At 39.0% G+C, this 18,546-nt stretch overlaps 1 protein-coding gene across 13 annotated transcripts in view; it reads right to left on the bottom strand.

Moving 5' to 3' along the window:
- The window catches only part of NF1 (neurofibromin 1), a 265,468-nt gene that overhangs the window by 225,644 nt on the left and 21,278 nt on the right, over positions 1–18,546 (bottom strand). The window lies entirely within an intron of this gene.

The following is an 18,546-nucleotide window of genomic DNA, read 5'->3' as shown; positions in this document are numbered from 1 at the left end:
CAGGGACAAAATTAGAGTCTCCTGTGTCTCTTGCACTACAAGCATATTCTTTATCACAGAGCCAACGGGGAAACCTAATTCTGAGATTTAGAAAGCAAGCTCCTTGAGTCTCCAACCTCACACTGTGAATAGACATACATTTACACACAAACATTTATATATTTCATAAACAGTTTGGTCTCTACCTTTCCTCTTCTATTTCTCAAATTGCTCAGAAAACAAGGAGGGAAGAAAAGTGTATTCATGCCCCCCAGGGCTCTCATACAAACACTAAAATCTAGGTAGAAGAAAAAACAAGATTAGGAGTACTAAGTGACCAAGATTAGTCTATCAGATAAGGTCGTCAGGGAGAGTTGTCCACAGACATTTGAACATTTGACATTTGAACAGAGACCTAAATGAAGAGCACTGGGAAGACCCATGCAAAGATCTAAAGAGCATTCAAGGCAGCAGAGGCAGGTAAAATGGATCTATTGTTGGAACAAACGTGGCATATTCAAAGCCTAGCAAAGAGGCCATTGTGGCTAAACCAAAAGGAACAAAAGAAGAAAATATAGAGGATGAAGTCAAAGAGAAGGAGGAACCGGTCTGGTCATGAAAAGCCTTGTGGGCCATTTTAAAAGCTTTGAATTTATTTTGAGTTTGATGGTGTGGTAGATTATATTTTCCAATATACAGAGAGGTCATGGTATCTCTCAACCCACATATTCTCCTGCAATAAGACCTTGCCATTCCCACATCAAAAAGTCTAATCTTTTCATTTTCTTTCAACTAGGCAGATTTTGCGACTGTTCTGACCAATAAAATATGGCAGAAGGGACACTCTGCCAGTTCTAGGCACAGCCTTAATTAGTCTGACAAGTTTTCTTTCCCTCCTCCTTGGAAGCCAGCTGCCATGTAAAAAGTGTGATTATTCTGAGACCACCATGCTGTGAAAAGCCCAAGTCACATGGAGAGATTCTAGAGAATGAGATGCCATGTGGAGAGAGAGACCAAGAAGCAATGAAGTGTCAGACATGTAACTGAAGAAGTTGTATTGGGAGGGATTCTCCAGCCCCAGACAACCCAGCCAACACTTTGTGAAATACAGTTGAACCCGTCATGAATGCCTGACTTCCAAATTGTGAGCTACAATTTTTTATAAAAGGCATTTTAAGCTATAAAGCTTTAGAGTACTTTGCTATGCAGCAGCAGATAATGAAAGAGAGGGAAAGAAGACATTTAAGGGATGTAAACAAGGGAGCAACATGATCTATGTTTTCTAGAGTCTTCTTGGTGCTGGAGTTAGAAGATAGCCTAGGCAAGAGAAAATGGTAGCTTAAATTAGGCTAATAAAAGTAGAAGAGAAGTAGTGAGAAGACATTATAACAGATTTGGAAGATGGGGGCTTCTTTAAAATGGTAAGTTGACTCTGAAGGTCACTTGAAAGAAAAAAATTGTGAGAATACCAAATAACTTTCTGAAAAATAAGAATTGAAGGAGACTTACATTATCAGGTACTAAACATACTACTAAGCTCTTTAACAAAACCAAAGTATTATAATCATAAACTAATTATAATCATAAAAGATTTAATATGTACATAGAAAGTTAATATGATAAAAGTTAATATTTCAAATCAGTGTTAAAAGAAAGGCTTATCAATAAGATTAGATCAGTCGCTCAGTCGTGTCCGACTTTTTGTGACCCCATGAATCGCAGCACGCCAGGCCTCCCTGTCCATCACCAACTCCCGGAGTTCACTCCAACTCACATCCAGCGAGTCAGTGATGCCATCCAGCCATCTCATCCTCTGTCATCCCTTTCTCCTCTTGCCCCTAATCCGTCCCAGCATCAGAGTCTTTTCCAATCAGTCAACTCTTCGCACGAGGTGGCCAAAGTACTGGAGTTTCAGCTTTAGCATCATTCCTTCCAAAGAAATCTCAGGGCTGATGTCCTTCAGAATGGACTGGTTGAATCTCCTTGCAGTCCAAGGGACTCTCAAGAGTCTTCTCCAACACCACAGTTCAAAAGCATCAATTCTTCGGCGCTCAGCCTTCTTCACAGTCCAACTCTCACATCCATACATGACCACAGGAAAAACCATAGCCTTGACTAGGCTTATCAATAGAACATTACCAGATTAACTGGCTATCTAAGAAAACAAAAAACAAAAAAACTTATACCGAATTTTAAAATACGTGTGTGTGTGTGAGAGAGATAGAGAAAGAGAGAAACAGAGAAAAAGGAGAGAGAAATTAAGAACCTAATACTAAAAAAAGAAAAAAAATGTCATAAAACTACTAGGAAAAATACTAAAGAATAATCTCGTAATATTTGGATAGAACAGATTTTTTCCTAAATAAGAAAATCCAGAAGCCATTAAGGAAAAAACACCAATACATTTACCTACAGGAAAACACTGAAATTCTGCTTTTAAAAGAAAAGACACTACTGACAAAGAAAAAGACAAGTAACAGGAAGTAAAAGAATGTGCAACAACTAGCCACTAAAAGGCTTACATACTAATATAGTATAAGACTGTACTACATATAAATTAATAAGACTATCCAATGGAAAAACCAAAGAAATATGAAGCAATCATAGAAGATGAGTAGTCAATACAGATACAAAAATCTGTGTTCATTTCACTAATAATTTTAAAAGTGTAAAGTAAAATGAAACTATTTTTGTGACTCTACATTTTTCCAAAATAAAGTTACATACTACTGGAACACATAATACAGAAATGACTATGCCTGGTGTGGGTGTACTTTTAAAAAAATTTTTTAAAGATAAATTGCATTTGAAGGTAAAAATGAGTTAATTTTTTCCTTTCTTTTACTTTTTGAGTTTCTCTTACTTTCAATTGGCAAGTATCACTTTCCCAATTGGGAAAAAAATAAACTTTTTGAACACTTCATGCTACCTTATATAAAATGTTGGATATTATTGCAGAAATGTAAAGGGTATAAACTACATGAAAAAAAATAATAACCTTTTAATATGATCTGTATTAAACTGTTAGCTACTTAATATAGAAGATTTCAACAAGAGGATTTAGAAGGCATAACATTAAGCATAGTACTGTGAACAATAGATAATTTGTTCCTAGTTGCACTCAGAAAATTCTTCAAAAGGTCATAGGCTAAAATCTTTGCCTCTGTGTACATTTTAACTACTTTCTAAAAGGGTCCTCAGACCATGATGGGGTTGGGGTTGACATTAAAATTCACTTAATGTAAGTCATCTAAATGAGAGAAAAAGCAAAGAAAAAATCATACTGGGGAAAAGCACGTAGAAAAGAATCATGCTTTGAAAAAAAAGATAAATTAGCTCTAGATACCAAGTAACAAACATAAATCAAGAAAATCTATCAAACATTTATACTGATTATATTAACCTATTTCCCAAAGTGGACTCTGCACCACTGGGATATAATATGACTTTATATGGCACCTAATAAACTTTAAATATTTTAAGTTCTACATTCACTTTGAATGTGAAAGTGTTAGTCACTCAGTCATGTCTAAATCTTTGCGACCCCATGGACTATAGCCTGCCAGGCTCCTTTGTCCATGGGATTCTCCAGGCAACAATACTGGAGTGGGTTGCTATTTCCTTCTTCAGGGGATCGTCCCAACCCAGGGATCAAACCTGATCTCCTGGACTGGCAAAAACAGATTCTTTACTGCTGAGCCACCAGGGAGGGGTATTCACTTTAACGCGTGATATAAAATATATAATTAGCACTATGCTCACAAAGACACTATTCCTTTGATAAGGCTAAGTGAACAAGGTAAGCCAATTTAAAGTTAAGCTAAGAAAGGACACAAGATATGGCTAAATAGTACATAAATGATTTAATAAAGGTAGGAAAATACTGTAATAACATCCTGAAATTTAATACTGAGTTCATAAAACAGATTATTAAATAATTAACTGTTTTGTTTTGTTTTTTTTAGTGGTCATTATAAGACTATATGGCCACCTGGGAGCAAGGAGATTAACATGGAGCTAAAGAGAGGCAATGGCACCCCACTCCAGTACTCTTGCCTGGAAAATCCCATGGACGGAGGAGCCTGGTAGGCTGCAGTCCAAGGGGGTCACTGAGGGTTGGACACGACTGAGCGACTTCACTTTCACTTTTCACTTTCATGCACTGGAGAAGGAAATGGCAACCCACTCCAGTGTTCTTGCCTGGAGAATCCCAGGGACAGGGGAGCCTGGTGGGCTGCCATCTATGGGATCACACAGAGTCGGACACGACTGAAGTGACTTAGCAGCAGCAGCAGCAAACCAATTTAGGACTTCCCTGGTGGTTCAGACAGTAAAGTGTCTGCCAACAATGTGGGAGACTCGGGTTCAATTCCTGGGTCGGGAAGATCTCCTGGAGAAGGAAACAGCAACCCACTCCAATATTCTTGCCTGGAAAATCCCATGGGTGGAGGAGCCTGGTAGGCCACAGTCCATGGGGTTGCAAAGAGTTGGACACGACTGAGCGACTTCACTTTCACTTTCAAACCAATTCTACCAAGAAGTGAGTTCCAAATCATCCTTTCCCCTAAGCACTTTTGGCTTCCCTGGTGTCTCAGTCGGTAAAGAATCTATCTGCAAAGCAGGAGATCTGGGTTCGATCCCTGGGTCAGGAAGATCCCCTGGAGAAGGAAATGGCAACCCACAGAGGAGCCTGGTGGGCTACAGTTCATGGGTTCACAAAGAGTCAGACACAACTGAGCTACTAAACCATCAAACACTTCTGGCTTTTGGTTTCTTTCTCCTTTCCTACTATTCTGAACTTACAGACTATCCAAGGATTTCCATACACAGAAGTCTCTGATTCACAAATAAAGAACCTGTTTATACCAGTAGTTCCAAATACTAACGAAGTTCCCAAAGCAGATTCCCAAATGCCCTTTCCAGATTCTCCAGATCTACTACCAAAGCAGGGGAAGATTTACTTCTGTCAAACATAAACTTGGATCACGCTGTTCCCATAAAATATGCTGGCTCTTCTTTTCCCTTCCACTCCCTTCCCTTCAGTAAATAATTCAGTACGAAAGCCATTAGGAGGGGTAGAGCAAAGCAGGGATCTCTGTTTGGGGGAGAAGCAGGAGCCTGAGCAGGATGAGTAAGGGATTCATGTAGGGGAAATGGAGCATAAGCAGGGTGAAGAGGGTGTCCACCTGTAGACGGCAGCCCAGCAGAGGGTGTCAGAGCACGAATGGAGAAAGGAAAGAGAGGGTAGCCAGGCATAGAATATTAGCATCTAAACAGGGTGAGAAGGGTGAGAGCAGGCCACAGAGGATGTCAGAGCTGCAATGGGATAAGGTGGGGTGGGCAGCATAAGGAGGATAGCCCAGCCCAAAGCTGGGCTTCAAAGCCTGAGTGAGACAAAGAGACGAGAGTGGGGACTAGCACGGGGTGCTGGACACTGGTGCTGGGCTTCCACTTGATAAGAGAGAAAGTGTTCTAGCGCAGTCTGAGCGGGGTGAGAAGGATGACCTCCAGGGAAGCAGCACAGGGTAAGCAATATGAGCCTGAGCAAGGAAACTAGAGTACCCACATAAAGTGAGGGTGGGGGTTGAAAATAAGGGGTGTTGGAGCCCAAGGAGAGTGAGAAGGGCATCTGTGCTTGGGAGCAAATGGTGACAGGGAATGACAGTGATGGGAGATTGGTTACATAAAAGGGGAATAATCAAAGAAGTAGGTATATTAAAAATAATGAAAGCCAGGTTTCTATCAGAGAAAGAAATTACAAATAACGAAAGGGAGAAAATTACAAAAAGCCTTCATGTTGAAATAAAATTAGAGGCAACAGAAACAGACTTTTCAATAGAGAGACAGATGGAAATAAATATTGATATAAATACACACACACACACACACACACACACACACACACACACAAACACCCAGAATGTGTGGACAGGAACTTATCTATTCCCTAACTTCATCCACTAAGAATACTCAGAAATAATGAAAACTCACTAGTAATGAGTCCACCTAGCCCCTGTATCTTGGTTTCTAAGGAACCATTCTCCTCTAAAAGGAACCAGGGCTCCTTAGGGAAACAGCTGATTATTCCAGCTCTGAAACACAAGGAAGATCCAAAGAAGTCTGGAACATCGTGTTATTTTAGAAACAAAGGAAATGTTCAAAGAATGATGGAGATGTGTCAAAAGGACACAGAAGCCAGACTAAGGAGGCTCTGCCTGGTCAAATCTGTAATAATGTGAGCAAAAAATAATGATAACCCTATTATCATCCACTGGATAAGAGAAACAGTCAGTCTGTATGAATAAACTAAAAGCTTGATGAAGAATGGGCTATTTACAGTTTCTAAACACACCCATACAGTGTGTGTGTGTGTGTTTATAAGGGCAAAGAGTAACTTTATAATAAAGAAGCTTGGCTCATCAACTCAATCAAGTTACCAAAGTTAGCATCATCAACAGTTAGACCATCTAAACTGTGTCATTTGATGGATGTAAGGTACAGCATTGCATCTGAATTCCTATCAAGTATGTAAAGTTCACCATGAGGAAATACTAACAAATCCAAACTGAGGAACAGTCTACAAAAACTAACCAGATGATGTTTCAGAGTGAAAGAGACAAAAGAGACACAACAACTAATTGTAACATGATTCTGGATTGGATCCTTCTGATATAAAGGGCATTACTGGGAAAAATATAAAATTGAAATGGGGCCTCAGAATTAGGTAGTAGTATTAAGGCATCAGTATTAATTTCCCGATTTGAATAGGTATATTGTGGGTAGTGCAGTAACATTTTAATTTGCAGGAAAGGCAGTGAAGTATTCAGGGGTGATAGGACATAATCAGCAACTTACACTTAAATGGTTTCAAGATAAAGACTCTCTGTGCTTTACTCATAGTTTTTCTGTAAGCTTATGACTGCTTCAAGATTTTGAAAAAAGATTTAAAATCTGACTGAGCTCTGATTCAGTACAGGCTAAACTTCAGGTTTGGAAGGGGCAGCAGGAGAATCCAATACATTTACAACAGCATTTCCATAAGGAACAAGTATCTGAATTTCACACAGACTTACAGGTGTCCGCATATAAACTAGTCACAGGCTGAGGACTCTACTGCCCCTAGTAATAATTCAGCTTTCTGAAATCTGATGCTCAAACTCAGGATTTAGGAAAGAAAAGTACCTCTGAAACCTACAAAATATTTTGTTCCTAAACTCAAACAAAAATCTCCTGGCTCTTAATTTATAGAGAAGGCCCATGTTCTCTATCCATAAGTGCTAAAGCCCAGCAATCATTTATTATTTAATGAAAGATATAACTAATAACCACATACAAGTAAAATCAAATGTCTACAAATAATACCTTTTACTTTATTCACTTTTCTTTGAAGACTTAAAATCACAAAATTATTATTATTATTATTATACACATGAGGAAAATCATAAATTTCTCTACAGCAGGAAACATCAAACTAAGAATTAAATCACACATAACATGTCCCAACACACCCCAATTTGAGATGGGCTTTTCCCAATATGCATTTCCTCTACACATTAATCAAGCCTCCTCTAGACAGGAAGATATAATAATCAACCTTTGAGAAAAACGGTCCCTTTCTTCTGACACCAGCATTGTAAGTTTAAGATTAAGATTTCCTTCTCATCCTAGAGGGTCGCACTGACCTGAAGGCTCACTCTGTACATGCATACCTGACCAAAACATCTCTGATGAACTTTATGTATATGATCCATAATCCTTTGTCTCAAAAATGCATAATACTACATCTCTAGCTCTTAACCTGTTCAGTTCAGTTTAGTTGTGTTCGACTCTTCAGGACCCCATGGATTGCAGCATGCCAGGCCTCCCTGTCCATCACCAACTCCCAGAGTTTACTCAAACTTATGTCCATTGAGTCGGTGATGCCATCCAACCATCTCATCCTCTGTCGTCCCCTTCTCCACCCGCCTTCAATCTTTTCCAGCATCGGGGTCTTTTCAAATGAGTCAGTTCTTCATATCAGGTGGCCAAACTTTGGAGTTTCAGCTTCAGCTTCAGTCCTTTCAATGACTATTCAGGACTGATTTCCTTTAGGATGGACTGTTTTGATCTCCTTGCAGTCCAAGGGACTCTCAAGAGTCTTCTCCAACACCACAGTTCAAAAGTATCAGTTGTTTGGCGCTCAGCTTTCTTTACAGTCCAACTCTCACATCCACACATGACCACTGGAAAAACCATAGCCTTGACTAGACGGACCTTTGTTGGCAAAGTAATGTCTCTCCTTTTTAATATGCTGTCTAGGTTGGTCATAACTTTTCTCCCAAGGAGCAAGCATCTATTTTAATTTCTTGACTGCAGTCACCATCTGCAGTGATTTTGGAGCCCATAAAAATAAAGTCTCTCACTGCTTCCACTGTTTCCCCATCTATTTGTCATGAAGTGATGGGACCAGATGTCATGATCTTAGCTTTCTGAATGTTGAGCTTTAAGTCAACTTTTCACTCTCCTCTTTCACTTTCATCAAGAACCTCTTTAGTAGTTCTTTGCTTTCTGCCATAAGGGTGGTATCATCTGCATATCTGAGGTTATCGATATTTCTCCCAGCAATCTTGATTCCAGCTTGTGCTTCATCCAGCCCAGAATTTCTCATGTTAAGTTACATACTCTGCGTGTAAGTTAAATAAGTAGGGTGACATTATACAGCCTAGACATACTCCTTTCCCTATTTGGAACCAGTCTGTTATTCCATGTCCAGTTCTAACTGTTGCTTCCTTACCTGCATACAGGTTTCTTAACCAGTAGAACCTCAGAAAGCTTCCAAGTGTCTGTCTCCCCGGTTATAATCCTCAGTTGGCTTGAATAAAATTTTCTTTTGTTCTCCGCTTGATTGTTAACTGAATTTTCATCTATATGCTTTATTACAACAGACTGAGATTTACAATATAATGGGAACTACAATCTAAAAGTATCTAATCCAATATCCTCTAGCATCCCCAACTTTAAAAAAATGTTTGTTTATTTTTGGCTGCACTGGGTCTTCATTGCTGCTCGTGGGTTTTCTCTTGCTGTGGAGAGCGAAGGCTACTCTCCAGCTGCGGTATGCAGGTTTCTCATTGCAGTGGCTTCTCCTGTTGCAAAGCATGGGCTCTAGGGCCCAGGGCTCAGTAGTTGTGGTGCACGGGCTTATTTTCCCTGTAGCATGTGGAATCTTCCTGGACCAGGAATCGAACTCACATCCCCTGCATTGCAAGACGGATTCTTAACCACTGGACCACCAGGGAAATCCCTCTAGTACCCCCAACTTTAAGTTGAAAGTAGATAACATTGAGCTATTATTTTCGGATTAAATCTGAAAAATACAAAAAGGACAAGGAAAGTGGGGAAAGTGAAAAAAAAGAAAGCAGCATTAAAATGCCAAACTAACAATCTCAAATGTGGGAAATCTCAACTTACAATAGAAACAATGTACAAATATTAATCAAGTACTAGCTTGATTAACCTATACTTCTAAATATATTTGATATACTGGGCTGGAAGATGATGATTCCACTGATTGAGTTTGGGGCAGTCAGTGTCTGAAATGGCTCCCAAGAAGCCACACCTCCTGACATTCACACCTCCAATATTCCTACCAGTGTTGGTCATTCTAACCACTAGAATACAGCAGACATGATAATGTCTCTCTTCTGATATTAGTAATAGGTTATCAACAATGGAGGATTTCATCTCCAACTGGCTTGTTTTATCCATCCCTCACGTCCCTCAATCCCCTCTTCTTCTTCATTGCTTGCTCTACAGGAAGCCAAAAGCCATGTCATGAGAACACTCAGGAAGCCTACAGGAGGTCCACATGGCAAAGAACTAAGGTCTCCTGCAAACAATCAGGGGGGTGAACTTAGAAGCACATCCTCCTGCCAGTATTTCAGATGCCTGCAAGTGCAGCCAACAGCTTGTCTGCAACCTCAAGAGAGACACTGAACCAGAGGCACCGAGGCACCCAGCTAAGTCACTCTCAAAGTCCTGACCCACAAAAACTGTGAGATAATAAATGTCTGTTGTTTTAAGCTGCTAAGTTTTGAGGTAATTTGTTGTGCAGCAATAGATAACGAATGCATTGTGGATCTAAGTGCTGGAGGGTTAAAGAGCACCAATCACAGTTCCCCAAGAGAAAAAAACTAAAGACTCTGTCCTAACAGATCATTGCCAGCTGGAGAAAAGGTATATGAAAAGGAGAATATTTAAATTCTAATCAAAAGACCACTCCCAATTCCCCTGAAGGAGCACAACCAAGCAAATGCCTTAGTAAGGAAAAAAGCAGAGTATTTCTTGTATATGAAATCCCACATCCTTCCTAGCTTCTAGGTTAACTGGAATTTCTAGTACCCATTTCAGGTGTTTTTTTTTTAAGACTAAGTAAATACTTTCTATATGTCAAACACTATGCTGGGTGCTAGAGATAAAAGCATTAAGAAGCATGATCTCTGCCTTAGCAATACTTTTCAAACAGCAACATTTCTATACTGTGAGGTAAATTTTTAGTCATAAAAGATTCTATGGACATATTGTCTTATTGTACCGTTATCACAAAACTTTTACTTTTATAAATTAAATGTTAATAATCAAATATCTTTTTTATCATCCAATATATCAATATTCTACAAACAATAGAATTACTAGTTAACATTTATCAGGCACAAGTACCAGGCACTAAACATATTCTACACTTCATTTAATCTCACAATTATTTTTATTCTGATTAAGATCTTTAGCCTCTTTCTTTGCCACTCTCTCATTTCCCCACCACTTTCCTCATTCATACTTTCAGAGGTATCATCCCTGAACCCCAGAGCAGTTGTCCCATATATGAAGGCTCTGTGAGCCTCCAACAACTATAATTAAACAACTAAATGATAAGTTGTTTAATATTCATCCTTATGTAAGAATGCAAGTCCCATGCGAGCAGAGAAGTCTCTTTCTTATAACCTATGTTATTCCCTGGGATTAAAAGTTTTAAAAGGCAATTACTAGGACTTCCCTGGTGGCTCAGTGGATAAGAATCCACCTGCTAACTCAGGAGACACAGGTTCAATCCCTGGTCCAGGAAGATTCCACATGCCACAGAGCAACTAAGCCCGTGGGCCACAACTTCTGAGTCTACTCTCTAGAGTCTGAGAGCCGCAGCTACTGAGCCCGTGTGCCTAGAGCTCATGCTCCACTGCAACAAGAATCCCACGCACTGCACCCACAGAGGAGCCTCTGCTCTCCACAACTACAGCAAGTCCATACACCGCAACAGAGACCCAATGCAAACAAAAACAAAAATACTTTTAAAAGACAATTAATAAATGTTTGCTGAATAAAGGAATGAACTAGTGTGTTAACACTCCTGTCTCCCTTAGCAACAACCTCTTTATTACTTAATGCAGTGTTCTTCAAATTATGGTCTGAGAACAACAGGTGATTCCTGCTAGTCTACTACCCAGTCAACAGATAGTTAAGGGACTTCAGAGGAAAACCCAATTAACCATTTCCTTCATCTATATTCTACAAATCTGAACCATAAAATAATATTGCCACAATAATCCTATTACTTCCTAGTTGAATGAAAACCTCCAAACCATAAACCACCAGCCCCCTTCATCTGGCTGTCAGAATCCTGGAACCAGACATATATCTTCTCAGGTAAGCAACTGGGCAGTATTTTTCTGGAGAAACTGGATGCCCAAAGAAAATACTTACATTTGGAGGGCTTCCAACAATGAGCTAGTTTGCCACCAACTCACCCTACAGTAAAGATGATATGCATGAGCTTCCAATTGTCTCACATTTAAGAATAAATATTTAAAGTGGGAACAGGCAACCTAGAATCACCAGACACAAAGAAGCCTTGCTAGCAACAAAGAAAGGGGATCAAGTAAACACACACAAATTAATTCTTAGGGGAAAAAAAAGAGCAATGAGAAGAAAACGTCATACACAAACAAAGTTAATCACTGACATCCTAAAAGACATTAGGAAAGATTTTAAAGGTTGCAATTTTAAAAAGAGAGAGCAAGCAAGAATAAAAAAGAACATTGGGAAAGTTAAATATGAGTGTGTGTCATGAGTCCCCAAGACTAACCCCAGGTTCAGTAGTATGCTAAAAGGACTCACAGGACTTGACACAGTCACATTCACAGCTGTGATTTATTACAGCAGAAGGACATAAAGCAAAACCAGCAAAAGGAAAAGGTATAAAGTCCAGAGGAAATCAGACGCAAGCTTCCAAGGGACCTCTCCCAGCGGAGTCAGACAGAGCGGGCTAAACTGCTCCAGCAATGGGTTGTGACTACATATGTAAAATATTGTCTACCAGGGAATTCATTAGAGACCCAGTGCTCACGGTTTTTACTGGGGGTACTTTCTGCCTACCCATACTAAATTACAGACACTCAGATGGAAAGCAGGTGTTCAGCATAAATCTTGTTTTGAACAGTTTTAAGCACAGTGAATCACTCTTATTGAGGAATGGTGGGAACCATTCCAAACCCAAGGTACCAGACACCAGCCAAGGGCCAACCTTCAATCAGACCTTTCTAAGGATAATAGTTCTCAGGCTTGCTATGTTAACTCTGTACAAATAGAAAAAATAAAAAGGTAAAGAGTTGGAAGATATAGTCAAGATATATTCAAGATTCTCTAGGAAATAAGAGAAAACACGAGAGGATAACAGTTTTTTAAAAAATCACAAGATCAATCAATTCCAAAATGTGAGAAAAGGAGGGAGGAAAAAAGAAATGAACATAGAAGAAAGAAATTATGAAAGAAATATCTCAGATCTGAAGAACATGAGTCTCCAAACTGAAAAAGATCCATTAGGTATCCAACTATGTTATTACTGAACTGCACAATAGCAAGGACTAAGGAAAAAAATCCCAAGGACTTCCAGAAAAGAAAAAATTTTAAAAGTAGCTCACAACATTATAGGAACCAGAATGTCATTAGATTTAGCAATAATTTCCGTGATAAACCAGAAGACAATGAAGAAATGACCTCAAAATTCTGAGAAAATTTATTTTCCTTCTAGAACATAATAGTCAGATAAATTATCAAATAATAAAAAGGTAGGATAAAAGTATTCTCAAACATTCAGGATCTCAAAATTGATCTCTTCTTCAGCTTTTTATTCAGCAAGCTGTGGAAGAAACTAATGGGATCCACAAAACAGGGAAACCAACATAGGAGAGGAACATGGGAATTTCCAAAAGGAAAATGAAGGAAGAATCTCAGGCTGAGAGCAACACACCTGGCCCAACAAGCAGTCAATCCTAAACAGGAGAATGGGAGGAAGTCCTCCGGAAAAACAACTTCAATGGATAGATTAATAGATTTCACTGTGTGAAAATAGTACTGAAAGCATGTTAATAATATGAAGAATGAACAACAGGTAAACCAAAAACACCAGGGCTTCCCTGATGACTCAGACGGTCAAGATTCTGCCTACAGCGCGAAAGGACTGGGTTCGATCCCTCAGTTGGGATGATCCCCTGGAGGAGGGCATGGCAAGCCATTCCACTGTTCTTGCCTAGAGAATCCCCATGGATAGAAGAGCCTGGAGAGCTACAGTCCATGGGGTCACAAAGAGTCAGACATGAGCGACTAAGCACAGCACACAGCACTGGTAGAGCTCCAAGAAGATAGTTAAATGATATATTTAACATACTGAAAGAAAAACACATGCCTAGAATTCTATACATCCAATAAAACTATCATTCAAGAATAAGGGGGAAACAAAGACACTGACATTGAAAGACACTGAATGAAAGGCAAATAAGAGCAATTACCACAAGAAACTTCATCAAAGGAAATTCTTAAAAATATGCTTCAAGCAGGAAAAACATGAACCCAGAAAGAAAGTCTGAGATAAAAGAAAAAAGGAAAAGTTGAACAAATAACAGCCACATAATAAAATGACAAATGATTCCAAATATATAGGTAATCACAATGACTACCAATGGTCCAAACCTTCCACTTAGAAGGAAAGATATTTAGACTGGTTACATATGTGCTGTTTTTAAGAGATGGACTAACATAAGGGGAAAAAAAGATGAGTGATCAAAGAATGGGAAAAGATTTACCAAGCAAAAATAAAACAAAACAAAACAAGAGCAAATGAAGACAAAAAGCACTAAAAATAAAGAGGATTACTACATAATTGTAAAGTGAAAGAGGAGAGTGGAAAAGCTGGCTTAAAGCTCAACATTCAAAAAACTAAGATCATGGCATCTGGTCCCATGACTTCATGGCAAATAGATGGGGAAACAATGAAAACAGTCAGAGACTTTATTTTCCGGGGCTCCAAAATCACTGCAGATGGTGACTGCAGCCATGAAATTCAAAGATGCTTGTCCCTTAGAAGAAAAGCTATGACCAACCTAGACAGCATATAAAAAAGCAGAAACATTACTTTAACAACAAAGGTCCATCTGGTCAAAACTATGGTTTTTCCAGTAGTCACGTATGGATGTAAGAGTTGGACTATAAAGAAAGCTGAGTCCCAAAGAATTCATGCTTTTGACTGTAGTGTTGGAGAAGACTCGAGAGTCCCTTGGACTGCAAGGAGATCAAACCAGTCAATCCTAAAGGAAATCAGTCCTGATATTCATTGGAAGGACTGATGCTGAAGCTGAAGCTCCAATACTTTGGCCACCTGAAGCAAAGAACTGACTCACTGGAAAAGACCCCAATGCTGGGAAAGATTGAAGGCGGGAGAAGGGGACGACAGAAGATGAGATGGTTGGATAGCATCACCGACTCAATGGACACAAGTGTGAGCAAGCTCCTGGAGTTAGTGACTGTCAAGGAAGCCTGGTGTGCTGCAGTCCACGGGGCTGCAAAAAGTCAGACATGACTGATCAACTGAACTGAAGATTCAAAATTTAAAAATTCAAGATTCAAATCACTTAGAGGATATCATTTAAAAATCCCTATGTGCCTAAATAGCACACACACGAAACTGACACATAATACAAGAGAGTTATAGAGTCCTTCTGCAAAAGAACTAGCTAGTAAAGAACTGAGGCCTCTAGCCATCCGCTGTGTAAATGACCAGGTCAGAAGTAAATCTTCCAGGTCCAGTCAAGCTTTCAGATGACTGTAGTACAGCAAAGAGCTTCACTACAACTTCATGAAAGACTGTGAGCTAGAAACATCTACCTAAGCTGCTACTGGATTTCTAACACACAGAAATGTTATGAGATAATAAATGCTTGTGGTCCAAAGTTGCTACATTTGGGGGAATTTGTTACACAGCAATAAATAACTATTATAATGCTCAAATTAATAAAGCAAACTTAAAATCTGAAAGTACTGGTATCATACAAACCATATTTACTGGTCACAGGACATTAAGATAGAAATTAACAACCAGAAGAAAACTAGGAAATGTCAAGAAACACTCTTGATGAGTGAGCTATAACTAAAACAGCATTTAATAAATAATAATACAATTTATTTTTAATTTTAAATTGAGATTTTTTTCTAAAATTATTGCTCAAGGAACTCTAAACATTGATTTTTTTCTTTTAAATAGCCAAATGCCTACGCTTCACTAGCCGAGTCTTAAAGGGAGATACTTACCCTCCCTCAAGCAAATTTGGTCTAATTCTTATTCTCAATTATTGGGAAGTAAATTACTTCTTTGATGTCTGGTGCTTTACCTTAAGGTGTTAGTCATTCAGTGGTGTCCAACTCTTTGCGACCCCATGAAAGGCAGCCTGCCAGGTTCCTCTGTCAATGGGATTGCCCAGGCCAGAAAAGAGATGAAAATTTTGCATTCTATTCCATAATACCCATTTTTTTTTTAATTTTTAAATTTTTTCCAAAAAAATTTAAGTAAAATTATCATCCAAAAAGACTGCCCAAAATATGCTAAGAGTCAGAGCTTAGCACACTTATTTGGCCTTAGGTTACATATACCTAAGAATGCAGGTTACATATAGCACAGTATGCAATTTCTGCAGAGTTTTACAGTACTGATTAATTCTCACATTTGAAACCTAAAGATGAAAAAACCACTTCAAAAATCTCTATCAAAATGAAATACAGGAAACTGGTAAAAACAAAATAGATTTTTTAAGTATGTGAATTATTTGAGAAATTGTTACTGACAAACCTGGAGTATGGACCATGTGTTAAACAGAACAGTATTGTTATCAAAGTTAAATCTTCTGACTTCAATAATTGTACTACAGTTAAGCAAGAGAAATCCTTACTTATTAAGACACTGAAGTATTTAGAAATAAAGGAACATGATGCCTACAACTTACTGTCAGATGCCACCTCTGCATACAAAAGAAAAAAAGAATGTATGTATCTTTATATAATATACACACAAATATACAGACACATATGGACAGAAAGAGATAACAAATAATAAAACACACAGAGAGCAAAATACAAACAGCCAGTTGTTGTTCAGTCGCTAAGTCATGTCTGACTACAACCCCATGAACTGCAGTAAAGCAGGCTTCCCTATCCTTCACTATCTTCTGGAGTTTGCTCAAACCCATGTCCACTGACCCAGTGATGTTATCTTATCATCTCATCTGGGTAAAGACTATATGAGACTTTTTATACTACTGTTGCAACTTTTCTGTAAGTTTTAAATTATTCAAAATTCTAAAAGTGTGTAGTTAACATTGGCAGTTCCAGAATTCCAATGTAGTGTCTACATACCAGAACAATTTGCCTCCAGGTCATAATTTTAGCTAGTATTTAAATTATATTCACTTGTAAAAATTATTTTCCTAATACAATTATTTTAAACCATCAGCCAAATGTCTAAATCAACCTATTTTTCTAGTTATATGATGCATGCAGTTGGTGTTAAAAATGAAGAGAGACATCCAAACAAAGTCCAAATAGGCACAGATAAATGTTTAAGATGTTTACCTCTGCTGGTCAAATTTTTAAAGAACATATTAACAAAATGTTAATGAGTTTGTTAACTCATTATGGATATGAGTTTGAGCAAGCTCCAGGAGTTGGTGATGGACAGGGAAACCTGGCATTCTACAGTCCGTGGGGTTGCAAAGAGTGGGACACAACCGAGCAACTGAACTGATTAACAAAATATTCTTCTACAATTCACAAATCATAATTTTTAATAAATTTTAAATTGTGGAAGATAAAGTCAGAACAGTCTGTGAAGAATCCAATCCAGGTTTCACCGCTTTCCTGAGGCTGAGAAAAGATTTTTTGAATGGCAACAATTCTGTGTGTTGGTTATAATCAGATCAGATCAGATCAGATCAGTCGCTCAGTCGTGTCTGACTCTTTGCGACCCCATGAATCGCAGCAGTCCAGGCCTCCCTGTCCATCACCAACTCCCGGAGTTCACTCAGACTCACGTCCATTGAGTCAGTGATGCCATCCAGCCATCTCATCCTCTGTCGTCCCCTTCTCCTCCTGCCCCCCCATCCCTCCCAGCATCAGAGTCTTCTCCAATGAGTCAACTCTTCGCACGAGGTGGCCAAAGTACTGGAGTTTCAGCTTTAGCATCATTCCTTCCAAAGAAATCCCAGGGCTGATCTCCTTCAGAATGGACTGGTTGGATCTCCCTGCAGTCCAAGGGACTCTCAAGAGTCTTCTCCAACACCATAGTTCAAAAGCATCAATTCTTCGGCGCTCAGCCTTCTTCACAGTCCAACTCTCACTTCCATACATGACCACAGGAAAAACCATAGCCTTGACTACACGGACCTTTGTTGGCAAAGTAATGTCTCTGCTTTTGAATATGCTATCCAGGTTGGTCATAACTTTCCTTCCAAGGAGTAAGCGTCTTTTAATTTCATGGCTGCAGTCACCATCTGCAGTGATTTTGGAGCCCAAAAAAATAAAGTCTGACACTGTTTCTCCACTGTTTCCCCATCTATTTCCCATGAAGTGATAGGACCGGATGCCATGATCTTCATTTTCTGAATGCTGAGCTTTAAGCCAACTTTTTCACTCTCCACTTTCACTTTCATCAAGAGGCTTTTGAGTTCCTCTTCACTTTCTGCCATAAGGGTGATATCATCTGCATATCTGAGGTTATTGATATTTCTCCCAGCAATCTTGATTCCAGCTTGTGCTTCTTCCAGTCCAGCGTTTCTCATGATGTACTCTGCATATAAGTTAAATAAACAGGGTGACAATATACAGCCTTGACGTACTCCTTTTCCTATTTGGAACCAGTCTGTTGTTCCATGTCCAGTTCTAACTGTTGCTTCCTGACCTGCATACAAATTTCTCAAGAGGCAGATCAGGTGGTCTGGTATTCCCATCTCTTGAAGAATTCTCCACAGTTTATTGTGATCCACAGTCAAAGGCTTTGGCATAGTCAAGAAAGCAGAAATAGATGTTTTTCTGGAACTCTCTTGCTTTTTCCAAGATCCAGCGGATGCTGGCAATTTGATCTCTGCCTTTTCTAAAACCAGCTTGAACATCAGGAAGTTCAAGGTTCACATATTGCTGAAGCCTGGCTTGGAGAATTTTGAGCATTACTTTACTAGCGTGTGAGATGAGTGCAATTGTGCGGTAGTTTGAGCA

The sequence above is a fragment of the Bubalus bubalis genome, chromosome 3, assembly GCF_019923935.1.
Source record: "Bubalus bubalis isolate 160015118507 breed Murrah chromosome 3, NDDB_SH_1, whole genome shotgun sequence".
NCBI lineage: Eukaryota > Metazoa > Chordata > Mammalia > Artiodactyla > Bovidae > Bubalus > Bubalus bubalis.
The sequence above is the reverse complement of the archived record's forward strand: the minus strand, read 5'-3'. Positions and strand labels throughout refer to the sequence as shown.